Source organism: Emydura macquarii, unplaced genomic scaffold (assembly GCF_026122565.2).
Source record: "Emydura macquarii macquarii isolate MOO-44397 ecotype Brisbane River unplaced genomic scaffold, CSIRO-AGI_Emac_v2 contig_1790, whole genome shotgun sequence".
Taxonomy (NCBI): Eukaryota; Metazoa; Chordata; order Testudines; family Chelidae; genus Emydura; species Emydura macquarii.
Window position 1 is genome coordinate 8,173,153 of NW_027131927.1, and position 23,286 is coordinate 8,196,438.

Genomic DNA, 23,286 nt, shown 5'->3' on the forward strand with positions numbered 1-23,286 from the left:
AAGTGTGTACTTGTGTGCGATATTCCGTACATGGGAATTCGAAATGACCCCCTTCTTTTAGCTGCAGTTAATTGATCGATCGGGTCCTTTGGGCGTGTGCAATAATAGAAAACAGGAAATGGCTAAAGTCATGGTCAATGTAGTTTTACGATACAAGAAGTGATTCTGAACAACGACAATCAATGTCAAAATATATATTTTATTTCTACCCCATTTCACGGACATTTTAATTTATTTACGGCTTTACCAACTGTTAAAATTGTACATTTTTTTACTAACTGTCCGTAAATTTACGGACGGTAGCCCCTGCTGCAGCCTGCAGGGAAACCTAGGCAGCTCTTAGAGGCCCTGTCTTGGGAGAGATGTCCCTGAGTTTAGAGTCCAAGGGCCAGATTTTAAAAAGTGTTTAAGTGCCTTCCATTGAAACCAGTGTGAATTAGGTACCTGGGCCTTTTGAAAATCTCACCAAGCTCCTAGCTGCATCTTGAGGTGCCTAAATACTTGGTTACCTTTTGTACATTCCTTATATCTGAAAGGCTGAATTGGGAAGCTGGGTCCGGAGAAAACGTTGCTCAAGCTACAGCTTTAACTCTTCTTTCCTTGGGCAGGGCCGCTCTCAGCCTGGTCTTTTAAAAAACCGACAGTTTCAAAAACTCCAGCTCGCAGCAGAGCTCTGGTCAGCGGGATGGCCTGAGTGATGGCTCCCTGCTGATGTTCACAGGAGCTTTTCTGCAGGGGAGAGGAGGTGGGCAGGCCTGAAAGCAGCCACACAGGGCCCTGTCATTTGTTACTAATGTTAGCTAACCTGAGGTAAAATCCTAGTGAAGACAAGGCGGGTTGTAGCATTCACATAAGTTCACTTGTCCACATAAACTCCCAGTCTTAACTTCGACCTTCTAACACGTGTGAAACGACAAAGTGCCTTGTCCCGCTAGGATTTTACCTCATAATAGTTACCTTGTGTTGAGACAGACCTCTTCTCCAAGAGAAAATGAATAAACACCAGAACAGTCTGGCCTACTCCCTGGCCCCTAGGCATCTGCCTGCCTGATGGCTGCAAAGGATAAAGTTACCTGACTTTCAAACTCTTCCTAAAAGGGGAAAGGGGCAGGGACTGGGCCTGAGATCCTACATCCAGGACATAAGGCTTTTGTGCTCTGCATTTTCTGACGCATCAAAGATCCACTCTGTGGGGTCCCCAGAGCCTGTCTCATCCAGTCCCTAGCCAGTCAATCATTTTTGGTACTAGAAATGATTGAACAGCTGGGATGGCCCCAGTAGGAAAGTTATGTGGAATGCACAAGCCTCTCTTAGCCAATTAGCTTGTGCTTTGTGATCCAAGGAGATAATATTTTGTTTGATAAGCTTCTGAATACCCTCCATTTATCCAGAAAAAAGTGTCTAAAATGAGTGGCTATTTATTAACCTCAGAAAAATAATAGGTTGGTGTTTTAACTTCCAATCTGTCAATAATCCTAAAATATTTGCCATTCTGTGATGTGATTGCTGGAAGTATCATCCTTTGGAGGCAATAAAGGTAGGAATGATGATAAAACTGGCATCCCCACTGCAGATAGCACAGTGCTAAAGACGGGTGCAAACAGCGAGACGGCCACTCTGCAGAAGAAGAATGTTGCAGAGTTATCTGCAACACCTGGAGTATGTGGTTTTCTTTTATATAGCTTTTTTTTGCTATTGTAAGCAATAGGATACAACTATTTTGCAGTATTCTTCTGTAGCGGTGGATCCTGGCCATTTACAAACTCGTTCTCTCATCCAGCGTTTTAGATTTTGTCCTTACGTAAGAGTAGCTGAGCAGCCTCCCCCTGTTACTTCGGTCCAGTCCGGAAATCCTGTCCCTTTTGGTTTTGTGTCTAGGTTTTGTTCGCTAGCATTTCATGACGGCGGAGATACAATTTGTTGGGATGGACAAAAAGCGGATTTCCCCTCGTGATGAGAATTTAGAGGGCAAAGGGTCAGAGTTCAACATACCTTGGAGGTGAGCAGCAAAGTCACAGTGGTCTTCTTTGCTGCAGAGCCACGCCCAGAGAGCCTGTAAAAAGTGGAGACTCAGCTGTTAACACTGGAGAGCCTCTGTGTCAGCACAGAGACAGAACAAGCACGTCCTCTCCTTTCACGGAGATGAGGCCACTGCATCAGCGAGACTTGGCCAAATGAACGGACCTTGGTGATGGTCATTAGGGATGGGATTCACTAAGGGATGGTGGGAGCCACCGACGCCAGCGTGTTCGCTGGGGAGATACCTAAACGAGCCGATAGCTGTCGGTGCTGTGCCTTGGCCCCATTCCTCTCGGGGAGGTAGGCACCTAAGTCTCTTTACCTCCCTCTCTGGCCCAGTCACCTTTCCCCTGGGGATAAACAGTCGTGGGGCCGGAGAGCACGTGTGAGAGGTTAGGCACCGAGTACCTCTGTGGAGCTGGGCCTAGTCCTCCAGGAGGTTGGAACAGGGAGGGGGCTGCTCTCCTTTGTGAGGAGATCCCAGCAGCTCTTATACCTTCTCCCCGCATGGTTTGGACCAGGAGGACTTGCTTCACATGCACCCTGATTCCTCAAGCAGCATGAAAACCATGCCTGCGATCAGGATCTGCGCTCTCTCCAGGGGGCTAAGTGGAGGAAAGGAAAGCGTTTTATTAACCTCATCAAAATGCTGCTTCGCAGCCCTCAGACGGCTGCCTGAGGAGAGGCAGATGCCAGGCCACGAAGGGGCCAGCCGGATCCATCTTTCTGCTCTGAATTACTACATTCCATGTATGCCCTAGGGCGGAGGAGAGGTTTCGCAGAAAGGTCCCTGTTTACACAAAGTTAGGGCTCTACATTTGAAAGCCAGAGGATGCAAGGAAATTCAACCAACCAGTGCCATTTCCACTGAGCATTATGCTAATGCATTAATGAGATGACCGAGAGACAGGGTCAGATCCTCCGCTGGTGTAAATCAGTGTGGCTGCATTGCCTTCGGGAGAGTTATGCTGATTTACACCCACTGAGAATCTCACTCACAGCATCCACCTCTGGAAGTGACACGCTCGTCTGTACATTGCAACACTAGTGCCCCATGAACACCACCACCCTGGTTTGTTGGAGACAAAAACTTGTGTCTCCCCATCCAGATAGGGCTGAGTCCATCTAAGGGTAATTTTTTACCCGAGAGAAAAATGTTTTTACTGAAATACTCTGGCCCTGCTAATGATCCAATGTTTGACAAAGTCCAGAAAAGAGGAGCACAAAATCAGATTTCAAAAGCTCAAAGAGTGGGATTCATTCTTCCTTTAGAAGAAGTAGGTTTTTTTCAAACTCTTCTGAAAGGATCAGCATTTCTGGACTAGAGCATTCACACACAGAGTTGTGTTACACCCAGAACCAAATCTGGAATCCCACCCTCAGGAAAACCTCTCACAGCATGAATGGAAGTTTTGCTGAGTAAGGAAGCAATAAGGCCTGCAGGTTTTGGCTCTAAGTTTTGGCTCTAAGTAGAACAAAATTAGCGCCTCGGTGGCAGATAGACAAGGTGAGTGAGGATCAGCTTCTGCTAAATAAAAGATGTTGCCTCACTCACCTTGTCTATCTAACACCCTATAACCACACAGCTACAAGAACACTGCATCCCCTCTCTGTGCTAACATCCTTGGCTCTGCCTGCTAGTCCGACAGTCTAACATTATTTGCCTGTTGGAGTGAAAAAAATTTACGATTCTTTCCAGCTGATGAGCAAATAAAGTTTCCATAGGTTGAGAATATTTTTAATGCACTCTTCCCACATGTGACCTAGAGCAGTGTTTCTCAACCTTTTTGATACCAAGGACTGGCTTGCTGCCTTCCTAAACAGTGTCAGGGAGATCTCAGGGAGCGGTGCTGAGAAACACTGACCTAGAGTACATTGTCTCTCTCTGGAATTTAGATTTTTCCACAAATCCACCACAGAGAAGTCACCTTGCCCAAGAAACACCTTTTTATGCTGTTATTTGTTAACACTTTTACTGACTAAAGAAATCTTTTACATGATGTCAAGGAAAACAAAAAATGCAATAGGTTTGTGGGTCATGAAATCCACTAATATGACCACTTAGAACACGTTTTGTGTGTATAAACAGTTGTGTATACTGCTGGGCGAGTCACTTAAACCCAGCTTTTCACAGGTGGCTACTAATTGTGTGTTTCTGATTTTCTGGGCACCCACCGCGAGACTCCTGGGGCCTGACTCACAGAAATGCTGAATAGTCAGAGAGGCAACTGAGGTCAACGACAGCTGTGTTCCGAAAATAAGAAGTGTCTAAAACACCAAAGACTCTGAAAAATCACTGGCCTGGATGAGGCAGGTTCCTGTGGAAAAAAGAGTGTGTGATCCTGTCAACACAGACTGTATTGTAATGCATGCACACAAAGGGGTGAAGCGAAGGTTTCGTGGGGAACCTTCCCTCTGGCATATCCTAACTTTTGAGTGCTTGACTTTGCAACCACAGTGCTCTTTAAACGTAGTTTTTTTTTTAAAAATGTAACCTGAAAAGATTCTTGAAATCACTTTTTGCTATAGTTTCATATGCATTAGACTCTTCACTGGGAATATTATATAATCCAGGACATTTGATTATGTTTCAGTCCCTGCCTGATTTAACCAGAGGCATAAAACTTTGCCGTGCCCGTGTCGGAGGGCAGGCTCTGGTCTGAGCTCTGGAATGCCAGCAGAAAGAGTCTTTCCTGGGTCTTTATCTTATTTCTTTAGTCCTCATTTAAAATAGGAAAATGCCTTTTCAAAGCCAAGGAGAGAGGCCGAGGTGCCAGTGTGCCAAAAACAAGCAGCTCAGCACCACGTGCCCTAGAGAGAGCAGGACCTTTTTGCATGAATGGCCTTTGTCCTGGCAGATCTCTCCAGTCCCAGGCAAGTCTCTTGGGAGCTGTAGCCCTTATCACCAATATCTCATGGGAACAAACAGCCCTGTCCATTGAAGGGTGAACCTTGCTCCTAGAGCCTGGAGGAAGCTCCATGAGCTGAAATCATGGGGTTTCCTGTCCTCTCTACAGGAATAACCCAAATAGGGGAATGTTTATGTTTATTCCAGGTTGCTGATTTATCTCCCTCTTGGAATTATTCTGGGGAAGTCTCTGGCCTATGTGAAACAGGGGGGGTCAGACTAGTGATCACACTGTGCCTTGTGGCCTTGGAATCTGGGACTCCATGGGACAGATTCAGTTATGGAGCAGGACATAGATGGTCTGGCTTAGTAGTCAGAGCAGGAGTAGTGGGCGGAGCAGGCGTCCAGGTTGGGGAATGAAGCCGAGGGTCATCACCAGTCGCCTGCCGATTACCAGAGCCTGGGGGTGGAGCCAAAGGCAGAGCCAGGGATTGAAACTGAGGGTCAGAGCCGAGGTCAGATACCAAGTGCTGGAGCCAAGGGTCTGTCAGAGGCTGGGGTTAGGGTCAGAGCCGGGGCTGGTGACTGATGGTGGAAATGAGGTAAGGGCAGGCACTGGAGGAGAGGCGAGAATCAAGCATGAGCAGCAGCGCGGTAGGAACAGGAGTGAAGGCAGGAACCGAGCAGGGAAGAGGAAGAGGGCAGGAGGCAGGCACAAACAGGGCCCAAAACAGCCCCAACATGAAATCACCTGGTTGCTCAAACAACTTCCCAGACCCCCTTCTAGCTTAAATAGCATGGATGGACCAATCAGTGGAGCCGGGCGATCCTCCAGTCAGGGCTCCTTTGAGTAGTGCCTTCGCTGAGGCCATGGTCCTATTAGCGTCTTGGCTCACCGAGTTTCAGCAGACAGTGGTAGGAGTGTAGGATGTAGCTGCTGCCTAGGCATGCCCGGGCCTGGGTTCAAGACCCACGCTGTGTCGTTACTGCCTCAACCACACGTACAGCGTTTTGCCGTGTGAGCCATGCTACTGAACCTGGACTGAAGGAGGTCAGGCTTTTATAGACTAGAAGATGTGCCTGTGGATAGGGAATCTTCTGGAAACGGCGAATAGCTTCACGTCGTTGTGTAGAATTTGGACAGCCGTCTGTTCATAGCAAGCCCATTATTTACTTTGATCAGTGCAGGGAAAGGCAGGTTGTCGGGACAATAAACTGAGCAGAGTTCCGGCGCTGACAGCTGCGAGCTGCACGTGTTCCATTCTGTGGGAGCTGCTGAACATTTCTGATGGTCTCATTTGTTCTCCCGGCTGGCCCCTTTCTGAGCTCGAAGTCCAAATCCATCCCGTTCCCTGGGTATCAGCCGGGGCTGGTGCAGGAGGGAGCCCGGCAGCAGCAAGCTCAGATCAGCTGTTTGCTTAAATAGGTTCGGTTGGGCCCTGCAGTGACTGAAAATCAAAGCAATGGAAACAACAGGCAAGTAGCCAAAGGGAACCCTAAAGCAAACCGCTCCCTGGGACACATGGTTCCCCTCGATCCTGATGTTCCTATGTGGGAGCTATGCCGGGCAGGCAGTGAGCTGACACGGGTGGAAGCAAAGCAGGCCATGGGGGTGAAGTTCCGAGTTTGGGAGGGGCGTGCTGGGGGGAGGAGGGCAAAAGGAGAAGGGCTAGGCCGCAGCAGCTCTGTGCAGAATGCTCCCTGCAGCCAGCTGGCTATGCTACCAGGAATCACGCCAGGCATGAGAAAGCAGGATTGATCCCGATGTGCACTGGCCCTGCCACACAGAAAGGAAATATTGGAACGGGGCGGCAGACGGCCTCTGAGCCGACTCGGCCACATTTTACAGCATTTACCACCGATGTCTCCATCAGCTGCTCTCTGAGCCAGAGCCACGGCCTCCCTGCTCCATCCTGTGCCCGAGATGATCAGTGGCATGACGCCAATTTCCCACACTCGGTGGCCCATGCTTTGCAGAGGTGTGTGGTCCCTGCCAGTTCACGCTTGCTGAGGCCCTGGCCTGGGAAATCTGCACAAAGGCCAGGGAAAGGTTAGATCCAGAGGAAACTCAATACAAAGGAATAAACAACATCAAGCTGAAGTTCGCAAAGAGTTCTGCACATGAAAATAGCCAAGTTAAAGGAAAAGGGACATGTGCTCAGCTGCCAGTTTGCACCAGCTGGAGATCTGCTGCCATAAAATTTACCTTAATGTCATCTGATTTTGAAGAACCGTGCTTGGGGGGGGGGGGGGGGGGGGGGGGGGGGGGGGGGAATATAGATCAGGTCAAAGGCTTTGGGCTTTTCATTTATGGTGCAGAAGGCTAGTTCCACACGTCACTGAGTGTGAAGCACATACAGATTCTTGGCTATGCAATGTTTAGGTACCAGTCCTGTGCGGAAAGACACACAGAAGATTGCTTTACACAGGGTTGTGAATACAAGATTCAGGCTTGTGCTCTGCATGGTACAGAGGACCTATCTTGTTAATCAGCATCAAATGATCCCAAAGAGGGAGGCTTTTACCACAGCGATATTATAATTTGCATGGAGATCCACATAGCAAACTACATCACATTCCAGTTTTTCTTCACCAATAAATTCAAAGTGATTGCAGAAATCTTTAACGTTTATGAGCACATCAGAATCCCTGTTCCCTGGGATCTTCTGATATCCCTGCTGTGCTGCTCGTTTAAAAAGACTTTGGCTTTCATTGTGTTAGCCCAGTCATATGCCAGTGTCACTCAGTTGAAATGAATGGTGTGACACGGCCGTGCTCAGCAATGATTCAGGCAGCTGGCGTTAGCAGTGTGAAGTTCTCTGCACTAATCACCTAGGCTCGTATCACTGGCTCTTCAGAACATGATCTTCCTGCAGCATGTGGATTCTTGGCATTTGATCAGCCTGAAAGAGAGCAAGCCCTGAATTTGTCAAGCTGATCTCATTTTTCTGGTCATCTGATGATGACAAAACCCATTAGACACATTAGTTCACTCTCAGCACACCCCTGAGAGGTAGGTTAATATACCTGCCCCCATCTTTCAGAGGAGTAAACTGAAGCACAGAGCAAGTCAGGGAACAGAACCAAGGAGATCTGACTCTCAATTCCTATTCTAACCACTAGGCCTCCCTCTTCAATTCTATTTCTTTACTGTGGTTCTGACTTATGCAGAAGCAAGAGGGTTGCCTACTGAGTCACCTCCAGTCCTTTGTCAAGCACGCTGGTTTTCTGCACAGCACCTCCACCCAAGCAGGAACGGGGCCTGATCCAATGGGATCTAGGTATAACATGAGGTTCCTAGTTATTCTGCGCTCTTTACAAAGGTGGAAACGTTAATTCAGACTGAAAGAGACCCCACCAAAGAAGCGGTCTGTGAGCTCAGTGTTTAGTGCTGTTGAGAACCCATAGAGAGACTGGACTGTAGCCCACACAAAGGGCTGGACTCTGCTATTACCATGGGACTGATACACAAGATATGCAACATGGTGTAACTATGCGATAGGAAGAAAGTTTAACAGGACTGTGCCAGAGTTCCAGCAGCGTGGCAATCCTTCCCCTTCCTCCTTGGGAATCTACTACCGGTTGGTTCTACTCGGCTACAAAACAGGCAGTGAGAGCCACGCAGTACTAAGGGGAAATTAGCCATTAGCTATTAAAGACTGAATATTTGGGGGGGGGGGGGAAGAGAGACTTTCATACGTGCCTACGGATGCAGGAGTTCATGTACCACTTTCAACGGGAGTTGTACTTCCAAGGGCACGGCTACACTAGAGAGTTTACAGAGGCACAGCTACACCGCTGCAAGTTCTCTGTGTAGCCACTCTAAGCTGACGGGAGAGAGCTCTCCTGTCGCCTTCATTACTCCAGCCCCCGTGGGCTTCTCCCGCTGACATAGTGCTGCCCCACCTGCACTTAGATTTTTGTAATTTATGTCGCTCAGGGGGGTGGTTATTGACACCCCCGAGCAACATAAATTATGCCGACATAAGCTGTAATGTAGAGATAGTGTAAATACCTCTGGGGCTTTTGAAAATCTCTACGTTAAACTTTCTGTAAAGCGCCTATAAATAGCAAATGGTGACCCTGAAGCTAATACCAGGTTTGTGTTCTCAGGGCTCTGCACACGAGGCTCTATTTTGGTCTCAAGGACCAGCTGCTCTCTGTTTAGGATGTCAGATCAGCCATGCCTGAGTGAATGACAGCCTCATAATCACTGCTACTGCACCATGTGTTTGCCTGGATGTATCTGTTCCGTAAGGGATACACACAATGATGTCAAAACTTTGCAGCACTCTGAGAGGAGATGTCTCCACACCTGCTAGAACGTATTAGTTGCATGAGAAAAGAGGAAAGCTAATTGAGCTTCTGAGGCAAAGAGAAGAATCAGGTGGTGCCATAAATTCAGGTGAGGTCATGTCATCTTCAGAGGTCAGACACAAACATAACCATTAGAACAAACCACTAATCCTCTTCCGATAAAACAGAGCAAAGTTTCCGGACTACTGCCCTGGTGTGTAAAGGACTCTTTGACACAGTCTGCAAATCCTCCCCCAAGCTTATATATGCTTCATGTAACTTGGTGCAGGCCAGTTAGCATGAGCGCTGATCAACTGTAGCCCGGCACACGTGTCCAGAACAGAACGGACAGCCACCTTGATGACATACTCCTCAGCAGATCTGCTGATCATCCGCATGTACATGCATCCTGTCCACGTAGATCACACCCGCTGTGCTGCAGGCTGGGTCTCTTCGTTAGCGTGTTATCTCCTAATGACAGGATCTGTCCAAAAATGCACCGGCAGTGTGAGGCTCCTGCTTGTATCAACTCCCCAGACTCTGCCCCAGACCCCCCAGGAGAGTTTCTGAAGAAGGCCCAGTGTGCCCTGTCCTAATTATCCATGAGCAATATTATCTGTGTGACGGCAGCCCCTGGGAAGAGTCAAATGCTTCCTTGGAGGCTCGCCATTTATAGATCATCAGGCCACTGTCACCTGGCTTGATTTGTAAAATTCACTATTGTGACAACTGGTAACCATTTCCTTCAGCTCCAGTCACATGGAACCCTTTCTACAAGGAGAGGCCCTCCCTCTCCCCCCATTCCTGGATCTCGCCATAGAGAAATGCAGGGTCCTGGAGATGTCAGATACTCAGCTGTTTGCATGAGGGGGAGCTGTTTAAAAATGTCAAACCTGGTGGCGGCTGCTATTACAGAGTAGCAGGGTGGCAAATCCCTGTTCTCCATTCTCTCTCTCAGAGCAGCCGCACGTTTGATTCCAGTCTGATTCGGTCAGCTTGCCAGGAAAAGCCCAGCGGCTCCAAGGATTGGAACCTTAAATATTTGTCTGTATCTGAAGGGTTTGCTAATTGCGCCGACTGTCTGGGCATATGTACTTCAGCCAGAAGCACCGAAACAATAACCAGAATCTTGCAGGAGACAGAGAACAGAGCGTGTTTTGGACATCCACTGTGCGGGTTTGTCATTACCTGGAGGCTGTGGCTGAAGGACAGATGGCCCTGGGCGAGTTGGTCTTTGGGTGCTGCCAACACCATGCAGTGCCCTGAAGTCCTGTTTTTAACCCGCACTGCAGCTCAGATGGTGACAGTCTCATGGCCTGGGCTTGACGGGAGCAGGGCGCATTCTGTAGCCATGTGTTGGCCAACGCTGCCAGGGGCTATTGCGTGACGATCTGCATTGAATGGGCCAGGGTCGCGTTTGCACGTAGTGCGAAAGTGGAAGGAACCTGACAGTGGAGAGGAAGAATGGACCCTGGGGCAGGACAAGCAAGGACAGAGGAGACGCAGTCTTAGGTCCCTGCTCTGTCACTGACACCCTGTGAGATCATGATTTCAATGGAAATTAGGAGCCTGAATATCTTTGGGGATGCGGCCTCAGTCCTTCGGAGTTGGTGCCCCACCTACCCAGTGTGGACAGTAGCCCGGCCCCTCTGGACCGGGGCGTGGTGAAGACGAACACCTGAAAGACAGCGTGACAGTGGTGGGGGCTGGACAAGTGCCCGCGACAGAGCCATTTACTCATCAGGGCTGACGTCTGTCAGCAACAAATCTTCACAGCCCTTTCCCAAGCTGGCCACCACATCCGCACTCCCAGGAGCTTTGGGAGGGTCCCAGGTCGCTTTGCCGATGCGAGGGGCTGGCTGCTGGTGGCATGGGGGCTACCGCCAGCTGTCCGCAGCTTTCTCAGGTTGCTGGTTGGGCCTTGAGCCTGCACCCATTCCCAAGTGTGCACGGCTGGGTGTGCACCAGCAGCCCGTAAATGAGCCGGAATGCACCACCCCTATTCTGGTTCCCAGCAGAGCCCAGCTAAACCTGGCAGCCCCCTTACATTGGGCCACCTTTCACTTCCAACACCAGGGCCCAGCCTAGCATCACTGGGGTGATGAGTCTCCTGATCTGAGGACAGTCCCCACCCAGAGGACGTTGGATAAGAGATCTTCTCTCTCTAGGAAGTACCGAGATGCAAGAAGTTTCCTGGTCCCCACTCCAGCCTGGTGCTGTGGCCCTGGGAGCTGCTCTTCCAGCACTGCCCCCCCGATTTGTGCTTTTCCCCAAACAAAGCAGCATTTGCAATGTGTTGGTAATGCTGTACCCTGCAGCAGGCCGGGGCCCCAGGGCATTGGTCACTTACTGGTACCAGATGTGCCTCATTGAAGACATGTAGCATTTGGCCTCTTGCTTTTCGGTGCTTCGGAGATGTGCTTCAGCATCCGGCTGGCACACATTGTGTTTGATGTACTGTTTACACTAGCTACAGCGTGGGGAGTGTGGTGGGAGCCAGCTACCATCCAAGGACTACTTTCCAGGGTAGGAAATTGCCTCTGAAACCAAAGGGATTGCTTTCTCTGCGATCACGTGGGAGACGCAAGCTCTCTCTGAGACTTGGGTCCAGGGATCTGAGAGCAGGAGATGGTTCCAATGGCAGCCCCAGGAAGAAGATATGGGTGTAACATTCCCCTTACAATATGTACAGAAGACATCACTGGCCAATTACAGGAGGGCAGGTATAGACTTGGGGTCAGATCCTCATCTGCTGTAAATCAGCAGGGCTTCACTGAGGTGATTGGCTCAGTGCTGATTTACACCAGCTGAGAATCCAACCCTTAGTTGTTTTGGGAATGGGAACCATGTTACATCACATTTCCGGGGGAAGCTTGCTGAGTCCTGTCTATGCACAGATTTTGTACCAGTACAGCCGGGTCTGTTGAGGTGTTGGTTTTTTACCAGTACAGTTATACTAGTACAATCCCCAGTGTGGATGCAGTTATACTGGTATAAGTGTGCCTTATACTGGTGTAGCTTATTCCCTTTGCCATATGGAAACAGCAGTACTAAGATAAGCACCTGCACGGTAAGGTTTGTATGGCTTTACCAATACCGGGATAAAGCGGTACATCTGTTGTGTGTAGACAAGCCTAGTGCAAAGTGCAAGGTCATGCATTTAGGGACTAATAACAAGAACTTTCGCTATAAGCTAGGGACGCATCTGTTGGAAGTGACAGAGGGGGAGAAGGACCTGGGCGTATTGGTTGATCACAGGATGACTATGAGCTGCCAATGTGATGTGGCTGTGAAAAAAGCTAATGAAGTCCTAGGCTGCATCTCCATTACAGATAGGCTGTTAGTAACGTTATACAAGGCGCTGGTGAGACCTCATCTGGAATAGTGTGTGCAGTTCTGGTCCCCCGTGTTTAAGAAAGATGAATTCAAACTGAAACAGATGCAGAGAAAGGCTGCTAGCATGATCCGCAGAATGGAAAATCTGCCTTATGAAAGGAGACTCAAAGAGCTTGGCTTGTTTAGCCTAACCAAAAGAAACTATAGGGGAGATATGATTGCTCTCTATACATACATCAGAGGGATAAAGAACATGGAGGGAGAAGAATTATTTAAGTTCAGCACCAATGTGGACACAAGAACTAATGGATATAAACTGGCCATCAGGAAGTTTAGACTTGAAATTAGACACAGGTTTCTAACCATCAGAGGACTGAAGTTCTGGAACAGCCTTCCAAGGGGAGCAGTGGGGGCAAAAAACTTAGCTGGCTTCAAGACTGCGCTTGATAAGTTTATGGAGGGGATGATATGATGGGACAGCCTAGTTTGGCATTAACTGATCTTTGACTACTAGTGGTAAATATGCCCAATGGCCCATGAAGGGATGTTAGCTGGGGTGGGTTCTGAGTTACTACCAAGAATTCTTTCCAGGTATCTGACTGGTGAGTCTTGCCCACACACTCAGGGTTTAACTGATCGCCATATTTGGGGTTGCAAAGGAATTTTCTTCCAGGGTAGATTGGCAGAGGCCCTGGGGGTTTTTCCATCTTCCTCTGTAGCATAGGGCACGGCTCACTTGCTGGTGGATTCTCTGTACCTTGAAGTCTTTAAACCGTGATTTGAGGACTTCAGTAACACAGTCACAGGTCAGGGGTCTATTATAGGAGTGGGTGGGTGACGTTCTGTGGCCTGCATTGTGCAGGTCAGACTAGATGATCATGATGGTCCCTTCGGACCGTAAAATCTATGAGTCTATGGATCTGTTTGTACGTGTCATGAAATTACTTGGAACAGAAGCAGTCAGGTTTTCCATCGTCTCCTCCCTATTCCCTTGGAAAGGAAAGATTAGACAGCCTGTATGTTTTACACAGCAGTGCTTTCTTTGTGTTGTTTGGGAAGGCAGGAACACATGACTTGTTTGAACACTGTGCCATGTTGCCATCCAGCTTCTAAGCCAAGTCAGAGTGGATTTTATGAGCCAAAAGCTGACTGGAGTAAGAATCTGGAAGAAGAGCTCCCTCAGCACAGTTAATACCATGCACCGTGGCCTGGCTGGGCAACATTTTCGAGAATGGGTCAATATCTGGGCTCAACAATGACAGCTATTGACATACCAGGCTGCTGCCGAGTTCCCTCCTTTCTAAGCAAGGCAAGTCATTCCCGGAAGGCTCTGTGGTGTAGCTGGCAGGGCTCTGAATGGACACAAGCCGGGGAGAGGAGGAAACACACGTCCAGTACCTACACATTTCCAGCAGTGAAGGTGTGCTCTTGGGCAGCTCAGCTTTCTCTAGTTCCTTGCTGCTGAATGCTGACTTGCCACAGCTGGGAAAACACAGGCAAATGCTGAAAGGTATCTCTGGGAGAGGGCTGTCTGTATAGCTGATGTCCTTTGAGTATTCACAGGAGAGCCCAGGCCAGCCTCTTCATATGTGCAAAGGCTGCACTCTGCAGAGCTGAGTTGATGAAGGCGTGTGCAGCTCAGGGATAGCCTGAGTCCCAGGCAGGGTGAATCCTCCTCCTCCTACTTTAAGCAAAACACATGGTTGTGTTTCCTCTGACCTGACTCTCCGGGGTGAATCGATGGCCAATGCAATGTACTTTGGAATGCAAGATAGCTCTGATTCCCTTTCAAACATGTGGGTGTTTTTGGACTGGGGATGAGAGTGAAGGAAAGCCCCAGATGAGAACACCCAGACCTCCGGAGGCAGGGGGTCTGAATTTCACAGTCGTGGCCACTGTTTTCAAGTCCAGTCCCTAAAACTACCTTGGTACTTAACTAAGTGGTCAGATGGCCAGAGATGCTGAGCACCACTGCCCACAACGACCTCTATGAGATCTGCAAGGGCTCAGCACCTCTGGCCATCTGACCCCTTTTACTTAGGCACCTACCTATGGCTGGAGCGAGAGGTCTCACCTTAGGATCCCTCATTTGAAAATGTTGGCCTCTCTGCAAATGAGCTGGATCAAAGCTCCAGAGCTGAACTCCCGTGAACGGGGAGAGTTCTGCAGCCCAGCTTCACCTCTACCTCTTGCAGCTTGGACTCGTCTTAGCATCGAACACAGGTCTGCAGCCCCTCCCTGGGCCAGCCCCAATGTGGCCTTCCAGCCTAGACTATGTGCGGCTGACGTACAGCTCCCAGGGCTGCAGCCAGGCTCGCCCCATGCACCGCACCAACAACATGCGGCTCTCTGTCCCCCTCCAGCAGCTAATTCATGTATAGAGGACGGGCGTACAAGCGTGCTACATACAACCTCAGGCAGTTGTGGCTCAGGCTTTTAGACCCGGGAGTCTCTGGTTCAACCCATCCAGGGACATCATGTTACACAGACAGCAAATATGGAAACTGCCTGTTGGGTCCAAGATCAGCCCCAGAATCTGGGTGAAAAGCTGTACCTGCAGGGGGCAAGCGACAGCCTTGGTGAGTGGGAGCCGTTCAGCATCCTTTCCTTAGCCTCACAGGAAGCTCCCTCTCCAGCCAGAGACACACTGACGATTCACCCCGATGGATACAAAGGCACAGAGTGGGACGGGTGAGCTGTTCCATGGATGATGGAAACAAGCGGAAGGTAGACTTCCGGAGACAGACTGCTCTCTCTCAGCCCCCAAAAAGCAAAGCACTGTTCAGTACTTGGATGGATACAGTCAAATCGTGCAGGAGGAGAACAGCTCCGGGGGCTGTTCTCTTTACAGCTGGGAAGAGCTCCCACAGCCACGCTCCCAAAAGCAGACGGGACTCTGGCAGGTTAAAGGGGTGACGGGCCTGCAATGCTTGAAATAGACACTATGATACAAGGGAGATTTATCATCAGATTTGTGCTAACACTAAAAATAAAAGAACCAAAAAAAACAAAACAAAACCCCTCCAACCCTATTATGTCGATTGCTAACACTGATTTTTTTTCCCACAGGTTTTTAAGCTCTCACAGTTCAAGTTTAGGGTTTTTTTCAGTTGTTGGCAATGTGAGTGCAAATTGATAATCGCTAATGCACTGCACAGAACTTCTTTAGCATGGTTTGAATCTTGTTTCAACGATATGTTATGTCTGGTCGACAGTTTGCAAGTGGAGCAGCAAACAGGAAAGCTAAGGTTGAAAGAGAGAAAATTGTAAGCAAGGTACCGAAACTTTCTAACTATTTCTCTGCTGGTCCTGTTTCAGTATCATGTTCCAAAGATGCTGAACCGTCTTTCTCTGAAAATGATAATCAGCGTGATGATATGGATGTGACCTTGTTCTCTCAGGAGACTGCAGCAGAAAAGACAAGCATTCCTGAAATCCAGGACAAGAGTGACAATGAAGGAGACAATCCATTTTCCTATCACATGTCGATATAGAAGGCAGAGAGAATACTAGTGAAAAACGATAATGCCTTTAGCATTGAACAAGACCTGGTTGCATGGCTAGCACATTTGCCAGGCAAGAATTGCATCACCAGGGATTTGGTAACACACACTGCTTCTAATGCAAATTCCTTACTGGAAGGAAGTCTCAAGGCTATTGTAATAATTAAGCTTCTTGCTTAACATGGTTTAGCATTGAGAGGAAGGGAGGAAGTTATTGCTCTCCCCAGAATGGAAATTATCTAGGCATTCTTGAAGCCAATGCCAAATTTGATCCATTTCAGGGAAGCATACCAAAGGCTATGGAAATCTAGCGAAGGGTCAGCCATCTCACTCACTGAAAACAATCTGTGATGAGTTCATTGAGTTAATGGGATATAAGGTTTTGGAATTCATTTATACTCAAGTCAAAGAGGCAAAATACTCCGTGCTGGTCTACGCTGACAAGTTACATTGGCATAGGTATGTCTCTCTAGGGTGTGAAAAATCCACCCCCCTGAGAGATGTAGATAAACCAACCAAATCCCCAGTGTAGACAGCGCGAGGTTGATGAAAGAATTCTGTCAATCCAGCTGCTGCCTCTCAGGGAGGTGGATTCTGACAGCCACAGAGGAACCCAAGCCCATCGCTGTAGTAAGGCCACATTTACATTAGCGCTTATGTCGGCAAAACTTTTGTTGCTCAGCTATGTCAGCGGGAGACACTCTCCCACTGGCATAGCTACCGTCGCTCGTTGAGGTGGTTTTATTATATCGATGGGAGAGCTGTCTATACATGGCTAAGTGTCTACATTAAAGCACTGCTACATTTTAAGTATAGACAAGGCCTTAGATAGATTCAACTCCTGATATCTCTCCTGTTGATCAATTACCTGTTTTACAGCATTGTTTCCATAGTGCCATAGGTGAACATTTCATTGGATTTATATCAATTGAAAGCCACATAGGCAATTTGCCCCTCCAGACTGTGAAGCCTTTATTGGATGCAAATAACATTGCTCCTAAAAAATGCAGAGGCCTATCATACGATCATGCAGGTAAAATATCTGGAAAATCTGAAGGTCTTCCAGCTCACATCAAAAGATTAAACCCACTGGCTATGTATGTGCCATGCCCAGCTCATTCTCTGAACTTAGTTGGAACTTGCCATGTTGATTCTTGCATGGAAACCATAAACTTTTTCAGTTTTGATGAGAAACTATGTGCTTTTTATTGCAGCATAGCCCAGGTGATGGCAGCTTCTGTGCAACAATCCTACCAAGAGTGAATAAGGAAACTTTCCTTACCCTGAAAATCCTGTCAGATATGAGATGGTCCTGTCATGCTGAATCTTGTAAAACAATCTGTAGTGAACTATGAGGGTATTTGAAAGAAACAATGGACCAAACAGAAAAATGGTGGAATTCAAAGCCAAGCAAAACTGTTGTACAAGAAATTGTGTCAACTGGAAACTGCACTTGTGAGTATTTCACTGAATGTGATACTAGAAAAGTTTGACAAAATTAGTGTAAAGCTTCGTAAGCCAAGTCTGGATCTTGTCTCGTCTGTTAATTTGCTGACTTTTTTGGAAGAATTTGTCACACCCTTATAGTCTGTTTGATTATTTTGAGGAGGAAGCAAAAAAAATGTGAAGTGATGATGATGAATCCTACTATGAAGAATACAAATGTACAGGAAAGCAAACATTTCCAGATGGTAAAAGTGACACAATACTTTGAAGATGAAGCTAAATTCGGAATTAAAAAGAATGAATGTTATGCTGAATGTTATGCTGAATACTTTGAAGATGAAGCTAAATTCGGAATTAAAAAGAAGTGAATGTTATGCTGAACTATGCAACTACCCATGCGGTTTGACTTCCTTATGTCTTTTGATCAAGTGTGAAGTGAGAGGAGATGAAAACATGCACTCACTCAGGCACTGCTCAATGCTTGCTTGAATGATACATTCTGAGGAAAAGCTCAGGCTTTATCAATTTTATGGAATCATAGAATATTAGGATTGGAAGGGACTTCAGGAGGTCATCTAGTCCAACCCCCTGCTCAAAGCAGGACCAGCCCCAACTAAACCACCCCAGCCAGGGCTTTGTCAAGCTGCACCTTAAAAACCTTTAAAGACAGAGATTCCACCACCTCCCTAGGTAACCCGTTCCAGTGCTTCACCACCCTCCTAGGGAAAAAGCTTTTCCTAATATCCAACCTAGACCTCCCTCACTGCAACTTGAGATCATTGCTCCTTGTTCTGTCATCTACTACCATTGAGAACAGCCTAGCTCCATCCTCCCTGGAACCTACCTTCAGGCAGTTAAAGGCTGCTACCAAATCCCCCCCATTCTTCTCTTCTGCAGGCTAAACAAGCCTAGTTCCCTCAGCCTCTCCTCATAAGTCATGTGCTCCAGCCCCCTAATCATTTTCGTTACCCTCCGCTGGACTCTTTCCAATTTGTCCACATCCTTCCTGTAGTGGGAGGCCCAAAACTGGACACAATACTCCAAATGTGGCTGCACCAGTGCCGAATAAAGGGGAATAATCCCTTCCCTCAATCTGCTGGCAAGGCTCCTACTAACGCAGCCCAATATGCCGTTAACCTTCTTGGCAACAAGGGCACACTGCTGACTCATATCCAGCTTCTTATCCACTGTAAGCCCCAGGTCCTTTTCTGCAGAACTGCTGTCTAGCCAGTCGGTCCCCAGTCTGTAGCTGTGCATGGGATTCTTCCGACCTAAGTGCAGGACTCTGCACTTGTCCTTGTTGAATCTCAGATTTCTTTTGGCCCAATCCTCCACTTTGTCTACGCATTTTTAGCAATTATAAGCTATAGGGACAGGGAGGGTAAGAGTGCCACTGGAATTATCAAAGTTTTGCATGGGAACGATCTGAGTAACATCTGCCTGAACATTTTCAGTGCATTAAGACTGCATTTGGGTGTGTTCCCACTGCCACCTGTGAAGCACAGCAATCATTCTCCAGTCTTGCCTTAATAAAAAAAACCCCCCAAAAAAAACATCTTTGGTCAACTCTGGTAGAAATGAAGTTTAATGCTCTTGCTAGCATGTTGGTTGAATGGGATTTACTTTGCACACTATCGTTTGAGGATAAAATAACTGCATTTGCATCACTTAAAGCTTGCAAGATGCCAGTTTAAACATGCAGCATTTCATTTAACTCTTAAGGTTTTATGTTTTTATATTGATCCAGGCAGCATATAACTTGTTCATTACTGAATGAGCATGAAAAGAAATGGAAGGCAATTAACAGGTTATATGCTGCCTTGATTGTCCTAAACTGGGTCCTTTCTTGTGTGGAATCAAAGAATTAATCATAAAATTGATTAATAGAATGCCTGGTCTGAAACTGGTCATAGAAGGCCTGGCCTGAAGTTGTAGCCTGAAACTGAAATAGAAGCCCCAGGCTAAACCATTAACAGAATGCCTCAACTGAAATTAGGATAAAGATGTTAAAGTCACACAAGAGGTCTCTGAACCACACCCGAGAGGCAAGTCTCTGTTATGAGCCTTAATTGAAGTCTGAACAGACTTCACCTGTTTTGATAAGTACCAGTACCTGCCCCCCTTTGTCTTACTGGCCCCATAGAAACTCACTCCATACAAATTAGCATTTGAACAGGTATTGTGTCACCACCCATCTTCGGGAGTTAACCAGGGTCCCTGAAAACTACATTGTATACTCAAGTGACTCATTGGGCGGTCCTGTGAGGGCATCTGGTGTGCCCCACTGTGCATTGTGATTGTCTTTTCTGTTAAGTATAAATTGTTAATCAAATTCCACTATACGATCAACATGTAAATGAACCTAAGCAACCCCTATATAAGTCTTTTGTATCTGGTAGCCAGGTGAAGTACATTTGCCCAGCATCCAGACATGCTGCTTGACTTCCCTATAGCCACCTGGGTTTTCCCTATGGCTATAGTATTCCCCATAGCTATGGTTATGTGATTTTGTGCGTCACAATTAAAGCTGCACCCGATCCAACTCTAAAATGTAGCAGTGTGATTCTTTCCCACGACACTTGCTTTCATTAATCCTGTGTTCACAAAGAGGGGGCCACAGAACGTTTGCCCCAGGCGTCCAATGTGATTAATGCAGACCCCAGGGGACTCATGAATGCAGCCTCTCTCAAGATCCAAGTTCTCAGCACCCATTTTTGAACACTTTAGCTTAACAACCATCTCTACGGACAAGGTAGGGTTTCAGATCAACTATAATAAGCCCAGACATTGCACTTTCAGGCATGGAGCTCAAAGCACATCTTGGAAAAGCATGAATATCATCCCTCACTCCACAGAAGGGGAAATGACCTGTACAAGGTCACATCAGCAGAACCAGGAAAAGACTCAGTTCACTGGCACTGCAAGCCAAAGCTTTACCCACAGGTCACACTAGCCTGGAACAAGCACTTCTGAGAGCCAAAGAGTTACTACAGCAGAGACAAGGTCAAACAGTCTTGATTGCTCAAGGATATTGCTAATTCTTCACCTGAAAGGAGCACTCAGAAAGATCAACTGCCAAGCTCTACTGTGAACAGAGAGGTTTTCAGGATTTTCTGAAATGTGTGAATCTTTCTGATTTAAACATCCTTCAGCAGCATTCTCAACCTAAACAAAAGCCCATTGTCCTTAGCTCTCCCACGCGTAACCCCAACATTCATGACATGCAAAAATGCAGAGCTCGGGTCTCCAAATTGACTTCCTGATCCACAACAACCTGCGATTTCTTAAGCTGGAAGTCCAGAATAACAAGTGGGGGAAAGGAAACTGTGCATGGCTGGGTCTGCCCCAGTCCTGTACTCTTAGTTTATGTCACAGATGAACATGAACTTACACACTAAGGCCAGGTCTACACTACAGACCTACACTGATATAACTATGTTGCTCAGGGTGTGTGTGTGTGTGTGAAAAATACGCACCCCTAAGCGATGTAGCTATACTGATCTAACTCCCTGTGTAGACAGTGTCAGCAGAGCTACCACCTCTTGGGGAGAAGCTCTTCCGTTGTGTAGTAGTGTCTTCACTAAAGTGTTACAGTGGTGCAGCTGTGCCACTGTGGCGCTGTATGTGAAGATAAACCTCCAGTGAAACACATGGATCAACAGCAGGATTGAATTAAGGAAGAATTCAAGAACTGCTCATAATTCCACAGTACAGTAATAATACCGCAGGCTTTTGCAGAGCGGCTTTCCGTGTGTTCCAGAGATTGATTACCAGCCCTGAAATGCAGAACCACTGGCTTTATCTCTGTGTGATAGCAAGAGAGTTAATAATGTCTTGCACTTCGTTAGCACAACCCTTTTCAGCCACAGATCTCAAAATGCCTGATAAGCAGAAATGAGCTGAGCCTCCCCAGAGACCCCTGTGCATGGAGTGATTATCAGCAAAGACCTGATCTCTCTTCCTGGATCTCTGTCAGCCACTTACATGTGCCATGGCCAAATTCCAGAGCTGTCCCTCTGTCTGAGCACGCGCTCACCCCCCAGCTGCTCATGCAGACACATCTTTCAATCTGCCCTGGCAGAGCCATGCTGTGTCACAACCCTGTCACTCAGGCTGCTCACAAAGGTTTCTGCTGAAATTGTTTTTCAACAGAAAATTGGGCTTTAACTAAGCAAAATTTCTTGTGAAAAAGTCTCTGCTTTCCACCAAAAACTGTTTTTTCACTGAAAAGCTTCATAGCTGAAAACCAAAACATTGTGATTTGGAAATGCTGCTGTATTGCCTCCTGGACCCGTCCTTCAGTTACCTCACGTCTCCATTCTCGTCTCTGGGCTGGGCTGGGCTGGAGTACATCTCCCAGGATGCACAATGGCTAGGGACTCCCATGAGGCACTGCATCCCCTCCCCAAGAAGGGAGACCATGGTGCATCATGGGAACTGTAGTTGAATCATGGAGCCTGGCCTATAGAGGAGAATAGGAGCATGAGGTACCTGAATGACAATTCCCAGGAGGTACTGCCACACCATTTCCAAATCACAATATCTTAGATTTCAGCCAAAATTTGTCAGTATTTGAGTTTTTGTTGAAAAATCAATTTTTTCCAGTGGAAAAATTAGATAAAATGAAATTTAAAAAAAAATTTTCATCAACATTTTCAGTGGGAAAAAAACCCTCATTTTTCTGACCAGGTCTACTTCCTCTGTGATCTGAACTTTTCTCTCTGCCCAGGCCACTGGCCTCTCCGTCCTCTCCTCCTGGCAACTGCAAACGCCTCCTCTCTGGCCTCTGTGACATCCACCTCAACTCCACTCAAACACTGCTAGTTGGATCACGGCCCTTGCCTATCATTTTGAGTATGTCACCCCTCTGAGTCTCTGCACTGCCGAGACCACATGTGCCTAGTGTCCTCCCACCTGCTTTCCCTCTGTTGCAGAGCTATAGCCACAGGCTGCAGCTCGTCTTAAATCAGACAGAGCTCTTCAGGCCTGGGCTGTCTCTGTGTGTCCAAGCAGCGTCCAACACAATTGCACCCTGATCATGACTGGGGCCTCCTGTAACCCTAAAAATACTAATCATCCTGCTTTACAGGTGGAGAAACCTACACACCGAGCCCGGTATGTTCAAAGGAGCCTCATGGAGCCAGGGGCCCAAATAACTGCCCTGGACTCCTGACAATCCCAGCCAGAGAGGTTAAGTTACTTAACCAGATCGCACAACAAATCAGCAGCGGAGCTAGGAACAGAGCTCAGAACTCCTGATTCAAGATGCGCTTTGACCAGGAGACTGGACTTCCTGCCAATTTTCCACACTTCTCTTGTCTGGGCATTAGCGGCCCAGGAAACGCTAATGTGTCCAAGTAACATTTCCTGGCATCCCTGTTATGATTATTTATTCAATTGTGGCACTTTTCAGACCGATGAGAACCATAGGTCCTGCCCCATGGATCTCACATTGGGAATTAAATGAAACACAACCAGGGCTGACGATAAATAATGACATGGAATGATGTGTAAGCTCATGGGATGTGTGTATTCTCTCTCTCACACACACACACACACACACACACACACACACACACACACACACACACACACACACACACACACACACACACACACACACACACACACACACACACACCCCCCTTGATAGTTCCATTTGTGTTTCTTTATGTAGCATTGAGTGCTGGCACTTCCCAGCTCCCTGGGCAGCCTTCAGTGAGTGGGGCAGCCCACCAGTGTTAGCGCTGCACTCTCCTTCCCCGCCAGACCAGTCCCCGTCAGAGGCCAGGCTAGCTCTGTGCAGGGCGGCTCATCAGCCCAGGCAAGCGAGACACA

The 23,286-nt window shown here is 47.6% G+C and overlaps 1 long non-coding RNA gene across 2 annotated transcripts in view; it reads right to left on the minus strand.

Annotated features, from left to right (window-relative positions):
• Positions 1-314: 314 nt before the first annotated feature.
• The window catches only part of LOC137158894 (uncharacterized), a 40,864-nt gene continuing 17,892 nt past the window's right edge, over positions 315-23,286 (minus strand). Inside the window, exons 3-4 of one of the 2 annotated variants that reach the window (XR_010921488.1) lie at positions 1,993-2,053; positions 315-729 (exon numbers count right to left, since the gene is read on the minus strand). This is a non-coding gene — a long non-coding RNA (uncharacterized lncRNA). Of the gene's footprint in view, positions 730-1,992; positions 2,054-7,155; positions 7,771-23,286 lie in introns of those variants that run through there. The other variant, XR_010921487.1, reaches the window with a different exon arrangement.